The 20,409-nt window shown below is 39.0% G+C and overlaps 1 protein-coding gene across 2 annotated transcripts in view; it reads left to right on the forward strand.

Moving 5' to 3' along the window:
• The first annotated feature begins 1,584 nt into the window (after positions 1-1,584).
• Positions 1,585-20,409, forward strand: part of LOC134528214 (connectin-like) — a 903,159-nt gene continuing 884,334 nt past the window's right edge. The window contains exon 1 of one of the 2 annotated variants that reach the window (XM_063361630.1): positions 1,585-1,636. The gene's annotated coding sequence lies outside the window, so the exon portion shown is untranslated. The remainder of the gene's footprint in view (positions 1,637-20,409) is intronic. The other variant, XM_063361629.1, reaches the window with a different exon arrangement.

The following is a 20,409-nucleotide window of genomic DNA, read 5'->3' on the forward strand; positions in this document are numbered from 1 at the left end:
CAAAAACTGTCTGTTTTGTGACTTCTAGCCCAAACAATACAGATCCACTCTTTCGATCTAAATATTAATTTACACTTTTACCTCACTTTTTTCTTGAATAAGTTTGGTTTTAAACACATTTATCTTTATAATGTACGTTTCTACAACATTTTTAAACTCACTATTTATATATATTTATTGGATGTTGGTATGTATAACGTTGATAAACTCGGACACCGTTCGATCTATCGGATCGCCATGAAAGTTGCACATCGAAGTGTTTTTTTTTCATGGAAAAGGTTTTCATGCTATCCTTTTTTTGTAACTCGCCACTAGATGGCGCTGCAGCGCATCAATTTCTGTTCCGTTCAACCGATAACCATAAAAATTGGTGTGTTGTGATTTTTACTTTCCTTAATCCTCAATAACAACAAATAGTGATTGTGACCATGATTAGTCATTTGTGAGTGAGTTTAAAATTGAATACCATGCCATGAAGTGCTGGACGTCGATATAAATAACTATTATTATTTTGTTTACTGAAAAATGACATTTGTGTCAACTATAGTTGGACTGCTGGACATAAATATGAATAACCATTATTATTTTGTTTACAAACAAATAACATTTGTGTCAACTATCTTTGTCTTTGGACGTCTTATCTGTCAAAAAGTATTAAATATTGCAAATTCCACGCAAAAAAAAAATCGAACATTGAAAGATCAACCATAAATGCGCAGCAACTATCGGCTAGTAGAGATGATTAAACATCGAAAACGCGAGAGCAGCCCGGAAAAATAACCGGAGCAGAGCCTCTACTACAATTATTAATAACAAATGTATGTAATTTATCATCAATTTATACCAATATGAATAATAGAATATTATCATTATGAGTAATATTTCATTATTCCAAATATTTCTAAACAGCTTTATACACTCTATATTAAATACAAACCATTCATTTTATATATACTTAAATATATATATATATATATATATATATATATATATATATATATATATATATATTAAGCATCTGATTTCGTACCGTCATTTTTTATGATTATATCCTACTTTACGGATTTTTTTTGGAATGTGAAAAAAATATACTCAATATTTTTATTTAATATCTAGCCGGAACACATACATCCGTGTCTACCAAACTTTCACATTTGTTCCAAAGAGTTACGAAATATAGATTTTTCATATTAAATTATCAACCCTTAATAGATATACTTTATTGATTTATAAAATATCATAAAGTGAATACAATGTTAAATTTGTCGCAATTTAATTAATTTCTAAAGTACTGGAATATTAAATACAAATTGTGTTTTAAGAAAAGTTATATGGATATAACTAATGAAAGTTTTTAAATTACGTGTACATTTCATTAGTTTATTTTGTATGTTTTTAAGTATTATATTTCAGAAGATATTTTTAGTCGTGCCATATTTAAGCTGTGCAATATTTATCCTTTATTAATTTACTTAGATTCATAATCTAATTGACCCCTCATTATGTCATCCACGTCATTATCTAGAACTCTAGTTTTTTTTCTTAGCCGTAGTTGGTGTTGTAATTGAAGTACTTTTTTCCTCAGGTGACGTGAGCGAGGACTATATCTACAAGGGCAGCCAGCCTTAGGAAACAGGTAGGGCTGACTGCAGTGTATCAATGTTCTTATGTCTGTTTAAATAACCATGCATGTTACTCCACAATGAGGTAAGGTTTGCTCAACAATTTCTGAAAATGTGTTTCCTTTACACATCATGTAGCACACAATGAATAAATTTTTTTATAACTGTAAGGCCAGATTTTAAAACTCTGTCCGTATGTTAGCGCTTAAAGGGGCCCAAACTGTAAATTTATATATATATTTTTTAATTCATTGCGAAATAATTATCTAAGTTACGTTAGAGTTATATGTAGATAATAAAGTAAAGTTGTAAAGTTAAGTTATTGTGAAAAGTAATTTAAGTTAAAGATTATGTTAAAATTAAATAATTATTTCCTTGAAAATAAAACATATGGTATTTTTAAAATAAAATAATTAACAGTTTATGATTATGGGGAAGTAAACCTAGATACTGAGGTAAAAATTGTAAAATGTAATAAGTTCTATAAAAAGATTTAAAAAAAAGTCTCTTTTATAACTATATATGTAAATGACCTGAATTTTTTACAAGAAATAACTTTATCTTAAAATAAAAATAAGAACAATTAAAAATTTTGCAATTATTTTAAAGAACAAAATAAAAGTATGTCATTTGTTCACTCTCTGTTGAAACTTAACAATTGTGTGCCAAAAATTTTATCGGATAATAATTCTCCCAGTAACACTTAACAAGTGTTCTACATCTGCCGAAGACGGAATTGTAGTGCTATATTTAACAAACAATATCCTCATTGGACTAGACAGGAATTTCAGACTCGTATCGGCACTAGACAGGTACCGAGAAAGTTTCGGTAAAAACGGTTTCGCCTCCATCTTCTTCGAACTAGAAGAAGTCTTTAGTAAAACAGTTTATATTGCGGTGAATGCTGGACGTGTTTCTTTCTTGCATCATCAATCACACTTGTGAACGATTATTTTATTTATTTTATGTTTTAAAATGCTAGCAATCAAACTTTAACTTTTAAATTATCCGGAAATGTTAGTCACTCAAAACAACTCGTGAAAGTTAAAGTTAGCTTGATATAAAAGTAACTCGTTAAGATACATTTTAGCAAAAAACAAATAACTTTTTAACTTGTAACCTTTTTTAATTAGTTACTGCAGAATTCTGTCGCATACCTGTACACTTGCCAGTGCGTTTGAATAACGGCTCACTTGTACGCGTGTTTCAAACATATGTGTACCCTGCAAATTTAATATCTCTCTACCTATAAAATTTCATTTTAACAAACCTACAAGTTCCACACCAGTGTGTGTGTTTGTGTGTTTGCTGTTGGAATAATCATGGCAAATGTTTTAATAATCCTTACACACTGGTGAACACTTTGGCACTTGGATTCTCCAGGGAGGCTAGGTTTGCATCTAGAAGAATAGTTTTTTTTTTTTAATCCGTAGTAGTTCTTTTTAGAATTAATTTTTCTTAGACCACCTTTACCGGATGATCTCCAAGGCATTGTTAATGATGCGTTATTCGTCTCCATTGCAACGGCTCGGCTGTCGCATTTTTGATGCTTTCTTCGTTTCCTGGCAACGGCTCCTACATTTTTTATGCCTCATTACTTTTCGGATCTTAAATAATAATAATATTTCTGTAATAATATTGGCCATAATATTTACATAGCATTGGTTAAAAAAAAGGGCGAAATGAAAGTCCCTTTATAAAGGTTGAATCCAAGATGGCTTCTTTGGTTAAACTTTCTTCCCGTTTATATTAGTTCAAGTTTTTTTTTGGTTCGTAAGTTAATTTTAAAAATTTGGATTCAGGTTATTTTTTTTTGCTCGAGGTGCAGCAGTAGCGTACACAGAAAAACATATTTTATATTTTTTTAAAAGTTTCCTTTAGAAACCAGTTGCCAAGTAATATTGTGTAATACTACAAAAATATATTGTAACTTTGTACAAAACATGACTATGGTTATTTTTTGCATTGATGAAATACGCTTTTCGAAATGATACTGAGAATCTATTACGAAAAATGGCACATAATATTAAAGTTTTATTGTTGTTTCATTCAAATACAATTTGTTAAACCATAGAAACGATAATGGTATATACAATAATTTGACTTTATTTTGTTGTACCGCTCTTATTATCTGCGCAGTTAATCCTGGAAAGTTAGTGCGCAGTTAATCCTGGAAAGCTATTCAGGGAACGGTTTACAATTAACTTCAACTACTGGAGGCACTGGGACAACACAACACAAAAAAATGCCCGGGTGAGAATCCGGACCCAGTATTACTGCGAAACACTTATTGTGCAGCGATACGAGTTTATTTCACGCAAGTGTACGAATTCAAAAAAAAATATGTAATTTTACATGAATACATTTGCACCATTTACAAAAAAAATCACACTGTAGCCACGAGGAGGGGCCGTGTGTACGATGGGCACTTGTTTTCCGGCCCGAAGGCCGGCTCACCCGCCATCTCCCCTTCCATGTCTGCGCCCTTTTAGGGTAGAATAGGTGTCGTCTTACAGATCTTACTAATACGGAGCACAACACCTGAACTAGACTTGGAAAACAGACAGGTCCCCTCCGCTCTGTCCGACTTGTGGACCGCCAACTGCCTACGCAAGTCGGCGGACAGAGTTTCACAGTGCGAGAGAGTGCAGCAGCACACCAACGGGGACTCACCACAACGCCGAAATACCACAACGCCGAACGTACAATAACGCCGAATGACAAATTGACTACAACGCCGACAGCTAGAAAACTGCTGTGTACCACAACGCCGAATTACCAAAACGCCGAAATACATTAACCCCGAAAAATGTCATTGCAGGACTGCCACAAAGGTTAGGTTAGGTAAGGTTAGCACACAAATTCATTCAGTTGTTTTTTTTTCATTTTGCTCCTGTGGGCCCCCCCCTCCCCCCTTCGGTGTTACTGTATTTCGGCGTTGTGGTAGTACACAGCAGTTTTCTAGCTGTCGGTGTTGCGGTCAATTTGGCATTCGGCGTTATTGTATACGTTCGGCGTTGTAGTATTTCGGCGTTGTGGTAACGAACGACCCCACACCAACTAGTCCGGGCCTGAATGATGAAGTGCCTCCCCCACGAGCCCGCCCGGAGCAGTCCGGCTGCCGCCCGGAAGCCGGCTCCGGGGCTCCGGGGCTCCGGGGCTCCGGGCGGGCCCAGAGGAAGGTCGCGGCTCCGGGCCCCGGACCTCAACCGCGACCGCCACGCTGTTAGAGAGTTCGCCGTCATTTACGGATGTTTTTTTTTTTTTTTTTCAACGAAGGATTCAGCTCAAATAATCGAAGAGTTCATGGTTATTTAAATTAACTGACTCTTCGTAGAAAACCACGCCGTATTTTAGACTCCCAAAAATTGCACGTTTTCGTTCTTAAACAAAACGTGAATACACAGGCGCGGACGAAAAGAAGTTTGTTCCCTCTTGTATATACTAAACCAGTTTATGAAAGTTCTGTTAATATACTAAAAAAATATTCTTTTGGAGGTTTTTTTTCAATGTAAGGGGCCGTTGATTAATTATTTAAGGACGATTTTGGCAAATTTTTTTGTTTTCCCCCCTCCTTCTTATATAAAGATATATCAGATTTCTCGTACCCCCCTTGCCCTTCTTACATAAGATTTTACCTAGCGTTTCCCTAAAATAAAAAAGTTAAATAGTTAAATGCCGTAAGAAAAAGTTCAGTTACACTAAAAAGAACTTATTATTTGATAATAATTAAAGATTTTTATTAAAAAAATAATAATAACTTGGTCTATGGAAAATGCGCATTATAATAATTAAAGGTAAGGTTTGAAACAAACTGAAAGTAAGGAAACAAATCGGTAAAAAAATCTACAAACGAGGAATAGTTTGTCTAACATAATAAAATACTTGATTTAATATAATCTTAAAGTAAACCATTCCAAGAGTAAAATATTAGGTAAGAGTGGCTTTTTATCATCCTTTCCCTCAAGGTAAGGTTATGTAGAAATTTTTTAAACCCCTTCTTAACTCTCGGAACCCTTACGAAATTAATGAACGGCCCCTAAGTGAGTTCATTGTCCGTAAATTTACGAATGTCCCTGGATAATTTATAACAAGCTACCTTTTTAAGTTAAAAGTGAATTTTTTTTTGACAGATACACTCATGGCCTACAAGCCCCTTGCTCAACTAACTCCCTCGGTTCATAATCCTGCAAGGGGCATATCCATTAAGGTAATGGATGAATATTTTACATGTCCAAATTCTGAGAACCAAATATTGAGCATGGGTTCCGAAAACCGGGAAACAGATGAGCCATTTCCAATCGCGGCATGGTTCCGACAACTGAACAGCTACGCCGAGAGGTTGAAGAGACCCATTCCAACTTCAGCGTCACCGAAACAGCTACCATCCCGCCGTGTACCCCAGGTCACCTTCGGTGCTTGCTCCTTACCCGTGGTTACAGGCCTACAACTATCACATCACTGGGACCCCTTGATCACCCAGTTGCTCGTGATCCAGCCGAGGACCCAGAGATCTTTGGACAGTGTACAGAAACAGCAATGACTTCGTGGCGTTCCGGGCACAGAGCCACAATTACCGTTGATTTTGTCAACTGAACTGTCATCGAAGCCGATTTTGTTCAACGGCGAATTCTCTGTCGCAGTTGGTTGGAACCACATTTTTGTTGCGAGGGGCTGCTCATGTTCAGAATTCTCGTCTAAGGCAATAAATATTTGTGTGGTTTAGTTATTGAAGTAAAAAAAAAATATTTGCAGTCGGTAGGGGAAATCGAGGCAATGACTCATGATCAAACGTGCAACGCACATCACTCCAGTTCCCCTTTCTAAATATTTCTCTTGAGCTGCAGCGAGTGCTTGGAATGCACTTGAAGAACCGGTTAGGCAATAAATGTCACGTTCATATTTTAGGACGTCTGTTATAAACCGTATCAACAAAAAACAAAATATTGAAAAGGAGGATTATGAAGTGGATGTGATCCTTATTTTTATGAGCTTTGTACAAGTGTATGTTGTGTGCGTGTGTGTGTGTTTGTGTTTGGTTATTAAAATTGCTTTAAGTTAAATATTTTCAGACTTATATTTAACGATAAATAGGTTTTAGTTTCCAGTGTTTTTGGCATGAGTTTTATTTAATTTTTTTTGTTAAATATAAATCTGTCCTGTGTTTACTATTAAAAAAAATGTATCAATTGTGATATCAGTAACATGTAGCTTAATATAGGTGAATCATTTTTCATTACTTGCTAGTAATTGGTTTTGCTTATTTTGTTTGTATTTTATTTTGTAAGTTTGTCGTAAGTAGTTAGTTTAGGGTAGTATTAGAAACATAAAAATACTATAAATATAATCCTGATATTAAATTGTATTATAATCATAAGGTGACTAATGGGCAATGTTTCAATAGAGCGTTTCATGTCTTGTGTATCGAACGATGAGTATGCCCGTCGAAGGTTTCTAAACCTTCTACGTCAGTTCACTAACCAAATGTTAGTTATGTGTGGTGTTCCCCAAACAGACTGTTTACTGCAAGGGAAGCTACGCATCACAAGGGTAAGCAATGACTGAATTCTTGGACAGAACAGGAGACTATTGTGTAAATGAAAACGACGTATCCCGAGAAGGGGTGGGGAGCGGGTGCGCTCTGCTGACGAGAAGGAAGCCGGCAAGAGGGTGTGTTGGGGGACTCCCGAGGAGGTCATGTATTGGGACTTCGAGCCTGGTCTGATGGAGGAGACTTGGAGAGTCTAAGATGTACTGTGAATTTCTATGTATCTAGAGGTGTATGCAAAACATCTGTAAAGTATGAAACTTGTTAAGACTCAAGAAAGAGGAATAATAATACGAGATGTCCGGATCGTAGTAGTAAGTTATTGCTTTTAATCGCTTCGCTGCCCCACAAAGCCTTACCTATCAGGAACCAACCGCTCGGTCACGACAAGTTGTTTATCATGTCCTTATTTATTGTTTTTTATTTAGGTTAGCTTGGGTATGAATGTTTTTGGTGTAAATTTACATTTAATTGTATAATGTATATGTGGTTAAGTGGTGGACAAGGCGGCCCAACTTTACTTTGCCACATAAATTAAGTCGATAAAATAAAAATAAATACAATGAGTGGGGCGTTAGATGTTTGGGGAGGGGGAATAAAGTTGAGATTTATACAAGCGTAAAACATTTTTTCATGTTTTTCGTCACCATGTTTGTTACAATTATAAAACTTCAGTGTAAACCCCTGTATTGTATTTTATTGTTTGGTTTTGTTTTTAAAGTAAATTATTTAAGTTTGAAGTTTCACTTATAACTTGCGTGGCGATCACGCACCCATTTTTTTGTCAGATAAATTGTCATCCAAGCCGATATTATAAACTGTGAATCTCGAGTCATCATTTGGAAACAAAGGCTGACTTTTGTGGGCGCAGTTAGTTGAGACGCTATTTCTGGCAGTGTATGTGTGTGGTTTAAATAATTTATTTTAGTTTCACGCCTCATTAGCAAACGAAGTATTCAGAAACGGGATATCACTTGATGTTTCAGGGATGCTGGAGAAAAATAAAAAGAATCCGTCGTTGTTTCTTTATGGCCGGGTGTGTTTGTATGCTGTTGAACTAGAACTGTTGCCAGAGTCTGCTGTATGATTACATCTAGATCAATTGTTTACACATTTGTTTTAATTAATTTACTTCGTTAATTCTTGTGTACATTGTACACATTAAAAAAAGCTGTCAAAATAATATTCAGCAAAAAAAATAAACAAAAACGCTGCGGAAGTTGAAACCGCAGCGGTGTTGTGTGACACCAGTCTCAGAAAGGAACCATACAGTAATTTGTGTAAAATTATTTCGGGGAAACCATGGGAATCCGAAACCAGGATGAATTGTCCAGGAATTGGAAACCAGGGTCTTACCGAATGCGAATCCAACATCTAACTCTCACGCCAACCCGCTCAGTGGTTCAACGTAAGGTTTTTGAATCGGAATATTACTTATGGTTTACCTTGAAGTGGTCGGTGCGCGTCACTTGAACTTCGCGCCGCGCGGCGGACTTCGGCGCTCCTTCCCTTCCTACCTTCCCCCCCCTCTCTGCGTCCAGTGCTGTGTTTTGTCTTCCCCTCGTGAGGTGTCCGCGCATGCGCGTGGCGCCCTCTTGCTTAATTAAAACTAGGTGTAATGCCATGAAGGCTCTTCTTGTTCGTTAGCAGTCAGTCGGTGCTGGTCGTGAATTAAGCATGTAGTCTGATACTTGCTTTAGAGAGAGTGTGTGACAGCGGGGAGAATGCACGTAAGTGTTGTAAGGTGGTGACCCTTACAGTAATGTAAACGGTACTTGGTAATAGCTGTATTATAAATTCCATTTCGGCCGTCACCGTCTAAATTCAATTTGGCATTTATTGTTTTCCTTGATCGTTTTTGTATTAATACCATGCATAGTTTGTTTGACGTCTCTCCCCGTCTGGTCTACAGTCTTCGTTAGGACTTGTTTTTTACGTAATGTATTTAATGTATTAATTTGTGAATTTTCCTTTTATATCATGCCTTATCATGCTTTACAGTAAGCTTATACCGCCTAGTGTAGGTTAGGCCGCGGTCGCCTGCATGTTCATTTGACGTTTTTGTATTCTCTAATGAGGCATGTTAGTGTTCATTATCCTTGTGTGTAAGCGTTAATACTTAATTGTAAAATTTCTTTCAAGTATTTATCAAGTTAATATTATGTATTCAATCAAGCATTTAATCCTAAAGAAAACATGGATATGTGTTCACGTATTTTGCCGTAGCATTTGTACCGCTAATTTTTCTTGCTATCAGTATTATTAAAAACCCAGTATTACTCTTGTATGTGAAAGAATGTTTTACGTGAGGCTTTTGCCCAGGATTAAACGACATGTATGTAAATTCATTCTTGCTAATTCAACCTTTGCATCCATCCTTGGCTATAATTGTTAGATTACCTCTTTGAAAACCTTTTATTCAGCATAATTTATTCAGTATTTTTAGGATAGTGTTACACGCAGTTGAAGGTTCACGTGAATGTACTTCACCTGTTTACACTGTCCCATGAAGCTCATGGAAGCCTTCAACCTGCCGGCATGAAAACGAAGGCGTGACTAGACCAATGGAAATAAGAACAAATTGTAATCAGGCTATTTATGATATTATACATTTGAAAAACCAACGCCAATTGTATCATTGTAGTTTGATCAGTAGAACGACAAGAAAACACTAAGAAAATTATAAAATTGACGTGACCAAACCGGAAAAGAGGTGACGTGTAGCAGCGGTTAATTACGAAAGTACGTCGAAATAACAAGAATCTTCGTGGTGTCTATCATTAAAACATTACATTTCACTTATTTTAGAAGTTTGCGTTTTGCAAGATGTGTAAAATTTATTTAGGGTTAACTTTTCTACATTCAAATATACCTCATTCCTTGGGCGTAGATATTTCAGGGGGGGGGGGGGGAAGCTGAAATTAAGAAGCCCCTCACTGAAGAGCCCTGCTTGCGCTTAGAAAATCCTGATTTTGAAACGGCGTTAATGAACGTAAACGTCTAAACTATGTTTTATGGGAAACTTTCTGTAAACAATAAAGATCGCAGGCTTTCACGGCCATTGTCCTGGGTGTAGACCGTGTCAGGTAATTGTCTTATGACTTTTCGGCAGTCATTGCAGCTGCCATCATCAGGTAGACTAAGTCTGACTGACTGGTGCAGAGGATGCAGGTCCTTTTATACCCTGGTGCCTGAGTGGCTGTTTTCTGGTTGGCTGTGCTGGTCGTCCAATGACAGGCTGTCATTTCTGTATATATTAAAGTTTTATTATCATTGCATGCATGTGGGCTAACATATGTGCAGTACATAACATACAATCACCCTAACCAGAGATTGTGTCGGTAACATCCCACGCACAAATTTCGGGCCGCACGGACCCCCCCCTTTTTTTTTTTAATAAACCCCGCGAATTTCCGCGGACCCAACCTTGCGAATCCTACAGACCTTCACCCCGGCCTCCTGATATCCCTAAATATGGGCTAACTCATTTTAAGGTTTAACCCATAGGTTTGAATCACCTTTGAAGATGGCTGCAGCCATGTCGGAGACACCATCAGTTCCACGGAAATGGTATCAACCCAGCAGCCACGAAGTATTCAGTGACTCTGGCTACGAAAGGCGGCAGATCTAGACTTAAGAGGTGGTGAAATGTTTGCAAACCCCATATTGGAAATTCTTTGTTACACAAACACACAGAGTTGAGTTCGGTCCAGCTTGAGGTAAAGTTGAGCGTGTTGCCCTTGTAGATATCTAAGGCTTTGGCATCCCGTCGGACAGACAGTCTGCTGAGAATGCCACAGCTCATTTTAAGGTCGACCCCACTTGACCGAGCTTCAACACCAGCGGCTAGCTGTGGCTCCACACTTGCCACTGCTCTTTCAGCCAGCCACCGCTTGGCATGCTTGGCCGCCTGAGAATTATTGTCCGGCCGATGAAATACACGAATAAAATACTTTAATTTAATTCATATTAATGCAGTTCCATATTCAACGAGTTTAGATGCTGTGTTTAGTAGTCAGTAGGCCTATATTAATTTTTTCCCCCCGGCATTGTCTTTCAGAATAAGGAGGTAACAAGTTTGGGATTCGGTGTTGCACACACAGAAAAAAAAATTGTACTTTTACAAAATAAATAGTTTGTAATACTACCAGAACGTTATTGTAACTTTGTACAACACAAGGCTATGGTTGTTTTTGAATTATATTAAATACTTTTTTCGAGATATTTCTGAGTATATGAAAACTGGCGCATAATTTTAAATTTTCATTCACGTTTAATTCAAGCATAATATTTTTTGTAACCATGGAGAAGATGATAGAAATTCAATGATTGGACTTTGTTTTGTTTTATTATGCTTTTTAATGTGCGCAGTTGATACTGGATAGGTAGTCAGGAAACGATTTACAAATAAACCATTGAAGGTACTAGGACAACACAAAACATAAATAACCAGGTAAGAATCCGAACACAGTATTATTGCGGACACTTTTTTGTAACGATACAGTTTTCATGTAAATATACAAATATCAGTAATTTTGTGTTACGTTTAGAAAAAAAATACAGCGCAGTAAGAGAATGACTTTCTACCCCTCCTTTTCCATATAATTTTTTTTGGATCAAATCGAGGTTAAACGCTAATTCTTGATTATGTATTTAATCAAAAGTCTTTATTAAACGATACATGCTTCATCACGACATTTTTTACTATTTTTCCTGCCGAGTTCCCTTCAATCTATCAAACTTCTAACGTTAGCCTTTTTACAGTTACGGTTTGTTTGACTAACAAGTTAATTACTGACCAGAATTACTCAACTTCAGAACAGACATCCTATAGATAGTGTCATACCTCTTAGGTTCCTATAGTGGTTTATCATTTTATCAGTTTTTTTTGGTAAGCACGATTAAAAAAATTATTGACGATGACCTAAACATAGTCATAGATAGCGTGGTTATTTTTTATGAAACAGAATATATAAGGGGTTCCTTCCCCTTTACTCTGAGATTACTGCATTTATTTTTAGTTTAAGTAGAAAAGTCCAGCTGTCACCTGCGTTATTTCTGCGTGTTTTTATTTTAAATGCGACTAACATTGTTAAAATTCATTTAACTATTTACTGTCGAATCGACCTTCACACACGACATTCATACCCCTTCATTCTGTCTGCTTCGTTATCCTTGTAACGAAAGTTGAGCTCAATGTTTTCTAGACTCATTGATGGATTTAATTAATTGGCCTGGTACAACAGATTTTAACGTACCCTTGGGAACAGCTAGTATGTTCAACAAACTAAATTGAAAATATTTTTGAATTCGGGAAGATTTATTTATCTCCCCGAGAGCAAAATAAAATGGATCATGTTTCCGTGAAAATACTGCATCTTTATCGACAGAGATGACCACGGAACGATAACGCAAACGGGCCGCAAGAATGTATTTTTTTTTTGTGGAGGTTTGGGGGTTTCTGACGCAGTCGGGTTGGGTTGGATGGGAAGGGGAAATTTTTTTCTCGTAAGTTTGGCAGGGCCCCGCCCCGTCGAGTTATTAATAGCGGGCCGTTTGATCTCCGCCCTCGCTCGCCATCCCATCAATCCCCTGCCCGCCTATTTCACCCCCTCCACCCCCCTTGCCCGGGGCGGATCCGGAGTGGCCCAGTTGCGTGGATGTGAAGGGCTGCGTTCCCCCTTCCCCTTCATCTTCCCTCGTGGCCCCCGCCACTCATATAATGCGCTGATAATTACCTGCTAATGGCTGAAGCTGCGGACGCGTTGGAGGGGCAAAAAAAAAAAAAAAATTGCAAGCTCCGATGTGAAGCCTTTCAGTCCGCGCGAACGCGTCCGAACCGAAAAAAAAAAAAAAAAGACATTTTTTTCGAAAATTCTCTCTTCGCCGACGCTTAACGAGCTAGGATAAAAAAGAACCGTTCAAGTACGTTTCTGTTAGTTTGGCGGGCGCGTGCCCTTGGACGTATGGAACAAGCGAGAAGCGGGAAAACTGGCCTTGCTGAATCAGCCGTTGAAACGCACTAGAGTGTATGTTATGTTTGTGCTAATCGATTCTCATAGAAATCAAGCAGCACTCAAGGATTTTAAAACCTTTCTTAAAACTTAAAGCGGGCCAATGCGAGTCGAACTTGATGAATTAAATTCGTAAAAAAATTATATCAGTTTTAGAATATTTATTTACTTATATATGTTGTCGCTATTATCATAAAGATGGATCACGAAATCCCTCACTAATCGTCAAAATTATGAACTAAATTTATATTTTATGAGGGATGCTAGGAAGATAAATTAGCTGTTATTTTAATCAAATGTAAAAACATGCTTGTGTTAGAAACTTCTTGCTTATTAGGTAAAGATAGAGATACTTATTTACATTTTAATGACACTATTCACATAAAAATGAATGATACTTATAAAATTAATCGCACAAATAAACAACATTTTTCCACACGAATAAATAAATTGTAGATACTTTAAATTAAATAAATGAAATATGACAGCGTCAATCGGCCGTCAAGAAAACTGAGGAGTAGACAAACAAGCAGCGTTACGAGAATTCCGTAGCATCACTGCTGCGCGTCATTTCTATCTCGCCGTCTCTATGCCTCTATGCCGTCTCCCCTTCCGGCCGTTTCAACTAACATATATCGTGCTGCGCTACGTACCTATCCCCTCCCCTCCCTTATCGTCTTCCCATGCAACCACTAGTGCATGCTGACGCACTCTTCTCCTCCTCTATTGGTTACCCCACCACGTAGGCTACCGTACTATTAGACTCATGCGAACGGGAATTTTTCATAACGCTCGAAAATTGCAGACCCTCAGCAAAGATGTTTCACTTCAAAAACAAATGTTGTGAAAACAACCATGGATTTATATAATTTCGTTTACATGTTACATCATATAATTTTAAGATTCTGTAAATTGTTGAAATCCTTTATACTGTCGGTTGCAGACGTGTACGTAATAACATCCCAACCTAGTCAGGGGTGTATTGATGTGAGTGAGGTGGGGTGGCAAGTACGAAATTTCGCTGCTGCTTCTAGCGTGGTGTCGCCTCTAAGCGCAAGTTTGTGGACCTTGCGGGCAGTTTTCTCGGCATGCATGGAGTAACTATGATAAATGATGAAAAATGTGCAATGAAAGTCCCTTGTGTCCTTTCAAGACTCTGTTGTACCGAATGTTACACGCCTAAATATAATCGTAAAATCACGCGTTTCAGCCATTTTCACTCTTCTGAAAACAGAACCAACCCCATCCGCCCTCGGAGTATTCTTAAATACTTTTCGTTGACAGGCACCACTCGGATATCTTGAGCAGTTCTCAATCGCGCGGTTCCTTCTGAAGCTCCGTGTGCCCTTTGCAGGCCCGGAGTTTTATATATTGGAGGCTGCCAGGCCGTCTCCTCGAAGGTGCAGCAGTTGGTACGCGTGTACACGAGGCACCCGTGCGGGGAAGCCTACGATTCACTCATCTTTCTGGACATACCGGAATATTCACGTTGGCAAGCCTTCTTTCAACAGACGAGAGAGCCAAACTCCCGATCGTGCATCTTCGGGGTTATTTTTTTGTTCATTGTAAATAAATATACAACTCATGATAACTAATGGTCAATTAGGTTAGGTTAGCTACATTATAAATACTTTAAAAACATTGTGGACGGTTGATTTGGTTAGGATAGCTACATTAAAAATACTGTGAAATCATGTAAACGGTTTCCTAGCGCTGGATATCTTCATATTAAAAAGTTATTTGCTAAGTAACCATAAAATGATTTTACAGTATTTTTAATGTAGCTATACTTACCTAATATAACCAACCATCCACAATGTTTTAAAGTATTTATAATTACTTCTTGCTAATTTTAAGAATGACACAAGTTAAACCTGCGCATTTGGAGAATAAATGCCCGCGAATTTCCCCCCCCCCCCCCCCCCAAATAAATACACCTGTTGTGGTACGGAAAAAAAAACCGAGCATGAACTTGGGGAACATCGGGCTTGGCTCTCTCGTCTGTGAAAAGAAGGCTTGCCAACGTGAGTATTCGGGTATGTCCAGAAGGATGAGTGAATCGTAGGCTTCCCACCCGTGCGAGCGCCCATGGACGTCGTGTCGGCGGGCACAGCTTCGGCGCCCCTGGGGTCCGCGAGGAGGAGGAATTCCCCAAACCCGGTCGGCCTGCCCGCCAACCCAACAGCTGTCATCGCCCCTCCTAGGCCATTGTCACCGCGGGGAAGGCGAAACAGAAGGACGTCGGCGTGGGAGTTACCCCCCCCCCCCCCCCCAACCAACTCACACCTTCCCCACCCAACCAACCACCATGAAGCGCCGCAAAACAAGCCCGTGGCGATATTAAACGCACTCCCCTTGTCCCGCGCACAAAGACGTTCGGCAGCCGAAAGGGTTAATCGGGCCCCGGCTTCCACGCGGGCTGCATTGTTCGCCGGGCGTCGCTGGCGAAATGAACACACACACACACACGGTACGAGTTAACCCCCCCCCCCCCCACACACACACACCCGACACACACACACACACACACTACGAGTACCCCCCATTCCCTGGCTGAGATAATAACACTCGCGTCGTCTGTCCGCAACCGGTGAGTTGGTGTAGAGCGTGATGCCGAACCAGCTCCCAGGAATTCCTGTGCGATAAATTTAGGTTCTCGGAAAATCCCACTCTTGATCAGCTTTCATTTCAGAACGTCTGAAAAAAAAAATTATCGTGTTTTTTTCTGACCTTTTTTTTCTTTCTTGTGTCCTGATAATACCTGCGTTGATAGCAAATCCGTGCTTTTCGAAGAAGTACGCAACCTCAAATAAACGAAGGGATCCTCGTACTTTCAGGTAATTGGAACGCTGGGTTCCGACTCCAGGAAACACCCACGCTGCAAGGTAGAAGACAGTTTTTCATCTAGACTCAAAAAGTTTTTTTTTTTTTTTTTGTTATTTCTAAAAGATGAATTTCGTAGTTCATGTTTTGAACACAGAAAAAAAAAATTCTGTGCTTGTACAAAAGACTCATTTGGTATCCAGTTGCCAAGAAATACTTTGTAGTATTACAAGAAATATATTGTAACTTTGTACAACTTGTCAATGGTTATTTTGCGTACACGAAATACGTTTTTTTTTGAGATGATAGGTACTGCGTATTTATTACGAACATTGGCGCATAATTTTATTATTGCCTGATGTTTCATTGAAGCATAATTTTTTAAACCATGGAAAAATTAATCGAATATTCAATCATTTTGTATTATTTTGTTTAATTATGCTTATTAATGGTCGCAGCTATTCAGGGAACGGCTTACAATTAACTTTAACTTTTGGAAGTATTGGGACAACACAAAGCATAAATGCCCGGGTAATAATCTGAACCCAGTATAACTGCGAACCCCTTTTTTGTAGTGATACAGTTGTCGTGTAAATGTATAAATTTACCAATATCTGTAATTTTATATTATTTAGCCTACAATATTTCTGTAAATGTTCACCAAAAAAATATTTACAGTGAAGCTAGTGAATTCAATACCAGTAAATTTACGGATAATCTCTGAATTAAATGCAAAGAGTGTTTTTCGTAAATTAAAAATAATACCTTGAACAGTGTGCGACCTAAGACTGGAAAAATAAAACATTGGAAACGTCCATCATAGTTACCAGACGCGAAAATACATAATCGGACCCACCGGCTTTTGAACACAGATGTCCGTAGGTAGAGTCCATATCTGAAAAACTCTGACAGTGATTAACGTACAACCCCTTATTACATACGTACTGTCTTCATGGCTGACCGAATTACTTAGTTGCATTTCTGTACGATAATTCAGACTAAAATGTATTTGACATGCGTTTATTTTGTTTGTTCGTTGCAGGACATTATAAACTGAGGGGGAAAAAAAGTATTCTTTTTTATATTTTATTACTAGCGCAACAGACTAAACTAAAAAGGCCGTATACTGCTCCAAAATATATGACTCTAACTGCAATTCATTTGAAATGGTTGTATACGAATCAGTGAACCTTTACTGATTAATTAAAGAACTGTTATCTTCCCTTTTTATTTGCAACGAATTTCACTGCTTCATAGGGAAGAAATATGAACCTAAAGTCACTATCTTGGTTTATACCATTGTTACGCTATAATAATTGTCTGCCATTAAATTTTCAAAATTTGGATTTGTTAATGCATAATATAGTACATAATTTAGTACAATGCTTACATTTAATAATGCCCGAATGCTACAAATATGTTTAACTGTGATATCATTGACATTTGATATTGAATTATTTTCGGAGAATGATTATAATGATAATAATACTGTCAACAGACATTATGTTATGGTCTTTGAAAATCTCATTATGTGCTATCTCTGCTTTGGCGAAGGCAAATTTTCTATACCAAACGAATCAAATTGTTATGGCACAAAATTTTTTTAAACAAATACGACGTCTTCAGTTCGTAACTGTCATCCTTAAAGGATATTAGTGCCCGCCATCTTGGATATCTCATATTTTGGCTATAATTATGTTTTTACTATTTATCCCTATTTTTTTTTGGGCATGTCAAGGCATAAATCAGTTCTCCCAGACCTTATGTACCTTGTTGCGACCACGTATTTACCAACAGGTTCTACTTTGTAAGTGCTACGAGGAAGTAACTGATCGTTTTACGCGGGCGACTACAACTGTCATGATAATCAAACCAGTTTACAAGTGTGGACTTCAACAATTAGCCAAGGCTAAGTTCTTTGCCATATCGAGTCAAAACATTTAACACGGAAGATTTTATTGCAAGGGGGGGAACAAAATATCTGGAATTGCAAAGCTTAATACCCCTTAAGTTGACAGGACTTCCAAGATTTTAAGGGGTACGGAAATCTTTTGTAAAAATTGGAAATTTGTAAATTTGATTCATACTCGATGTTGGGATCGAACCAGCAACCCTCTTTCACGCTTTTGAAAACCTATTCTTAAAGAGAATTTGAAATATTTTCACTTTAACTATGTACAATATTTGTTTGTGTTTTGTAATTTTAGTGTAAGTAACAAATCGTGTAGTTACCAAAGAATTATTAAATAAACAAAGTCGTACGATGTAAAAAAAAAAAAAAAAAATGATGAGCTAGTCTGTTAGTATTCAACAGTGATTTATAACATATAACCTCGGTAACGAGTCAATTCATTTGCTCGCATGTTGCAAATACACTTTCAGTATGAAACTCGAACACGAAATTGAACTTAGAATTCTTTACATAATGTTCTGAGCACAATACTTACATGTACGTAAATTGTGAATCACATGCAGTTTTCTCTCCCACCGCTAGAATTCGCTGCCGGAGCAGTTACGTAGACTACTGAAACGTTTGATTATGAGACAGAAATTTTAAACTATATAATGAAATGGCTCCAATAAAAGCGAAAAAGACTTGGAAAAAAAATACTAAACCCCGGTTTTGGGCCTGATTTCCGACAAAGGAATTTTATTAATATAATGTCCATCTTGTTAAAATTCAGTAAACAGCTATTACTATAAAGTCTCCCTTTGGATTTGTGTACTTTGGTTCGCGCCATCCGACACAGATGGCAGCATCGTAGTTGTTGCACATTTCTGTTCCTTGACTTTCGTTACATTCACGAATTTACTTCCACCAAATTCCGCATCTCGAGAGCTAGAATTAGAACACAAAAGAATTCTGTCCGTCAATTATGTGTATAATTTTATAGACGAGGCCCCCTCGCCCGTCGTCGGGCAAGATTCGACCATTCCTGGATGACGTCAAGGATGGCGCCGATAGAATCCACTCTTCTTCTTCTTCGGTCCCGGACGCACCCGAACACCATCTGGACTTTGGGACAATCGATAAACACCCCCTTCCTCCTCCCCTTCAACCCCTCCTCTTTCCCATTTTCCCTTCCCCCGGCGAACCACTTCTGTTTTCGAATTGGCTTCTTTTCACTTAATGGTTTCCATTCAGGCCGTAAACTGGCTGTTCCTCGTCCGCGGAATGACTGTCCTTGCGCCCAGAGGCCACTCCCCGTCCATTGCCGTGATGAATAAAAAAAAAAATCCCCCGCGGGTTGTTCCGGTCAAGCCCCGGGGGGGGGGGGGGGGGGGGAGCTGCGTGGGAGGTCCTTCTGGGAAGAAAGGAAGTTCCGGTGCGCGGGCGATAGGGACCGTTACGGTCGCTGGAGCTGAGGCGTCGCACCGTGAGGCAGAAAGAGAGAAAGAGGACTGATTGTTTGTCCGACAAAATATGCGTTTTGTAAATGCCACGAAATGATTACGCGGAGTTGACTCAAAACAAATATTTATTATGAGGTAGAAAAGATTTTGTTGATACCGTAAAATGATTTGTTCAGCTCAAATGTATATTCATATTGTTACAATTTACCGCGGGTTCGTAAAGGATAGCCCAATTTAAGATTTTATCACTACAAAGTTTTATTTATTGCCACTATTTATGTCACTTACAAATAATCTTATAAAATGGCAAATAATTAATTACGCTTAAAGAAATGTCTATTTCCCAGTCACTCGTTCAACACACCTCGCTGGGCCGCACCTCTGGCGCAACTCTCACCGCAGCACCCCCTCCGCCGTGGGACTCCGTCGCCGCACTCCGCCGCCGCCGACGCACTTGCCTTCGCCGAGGATCCGCTCGACGCCTCGCTCGCAACTTCGCTCGGGACTCCGCCGCACCTGCGGCACTATCGCCCAGAATCTTCGCCGCGGGAAAACTCCCGACTTCACTCACTCACTCCCTGCCCTGGAACCTTCGTCCAAGGACTTCGCGACTCTGCCACACCCGCGGCACTATCGCCCCGGAAGCTTCGCTGCGGGAAGGCTGCCGCCTGAACTCTCTCTCTGAACTCTGACTGACTCTCAGGCCGCCTTCCTCGTTTTATCTATCAGCCGCAATTTCCAGAACTTGCGAGCGCGGCCGGGGCCAGTCGCGTCATTCCGCGCCGACCCGACGCGACGGCAGAAATCTCTCGAAACACGTGTCGGCGGCTCGCGTAACTCCACAGCTGTCAGGTTTCAGTTGCGTGTCAAAGGTAGGGCGCCGCGCGGGGAGTGTTGGGGAGGAGGGGGGAAAGCGACAATCCTTGTTATCTTCCAGGCGCGCGCGGCGCATATCATGTTGCGACAGCCGCTCGCCAACTCTGCACCTGCACGTGTCCCGGCCTTGCTCTCGTTCGTAACAATATATATTGTATATACATGGTATATA

This window comes from Bacillus rossius, chromosome 1, assembly GCF_032445375.1.
Source record: "Bacillus rossius redtenbacheri isolate Brsri chromosome 1, Brsri_v3, whole genome shotgun sequence".
NCBI classification, from domain to species: domain Eukaryota; kingdom Metazoa; phylum Arthropoda; class Insecta; order Phasmatodea; family Bacillidae; genus Bacillus; species Bacillus rossius.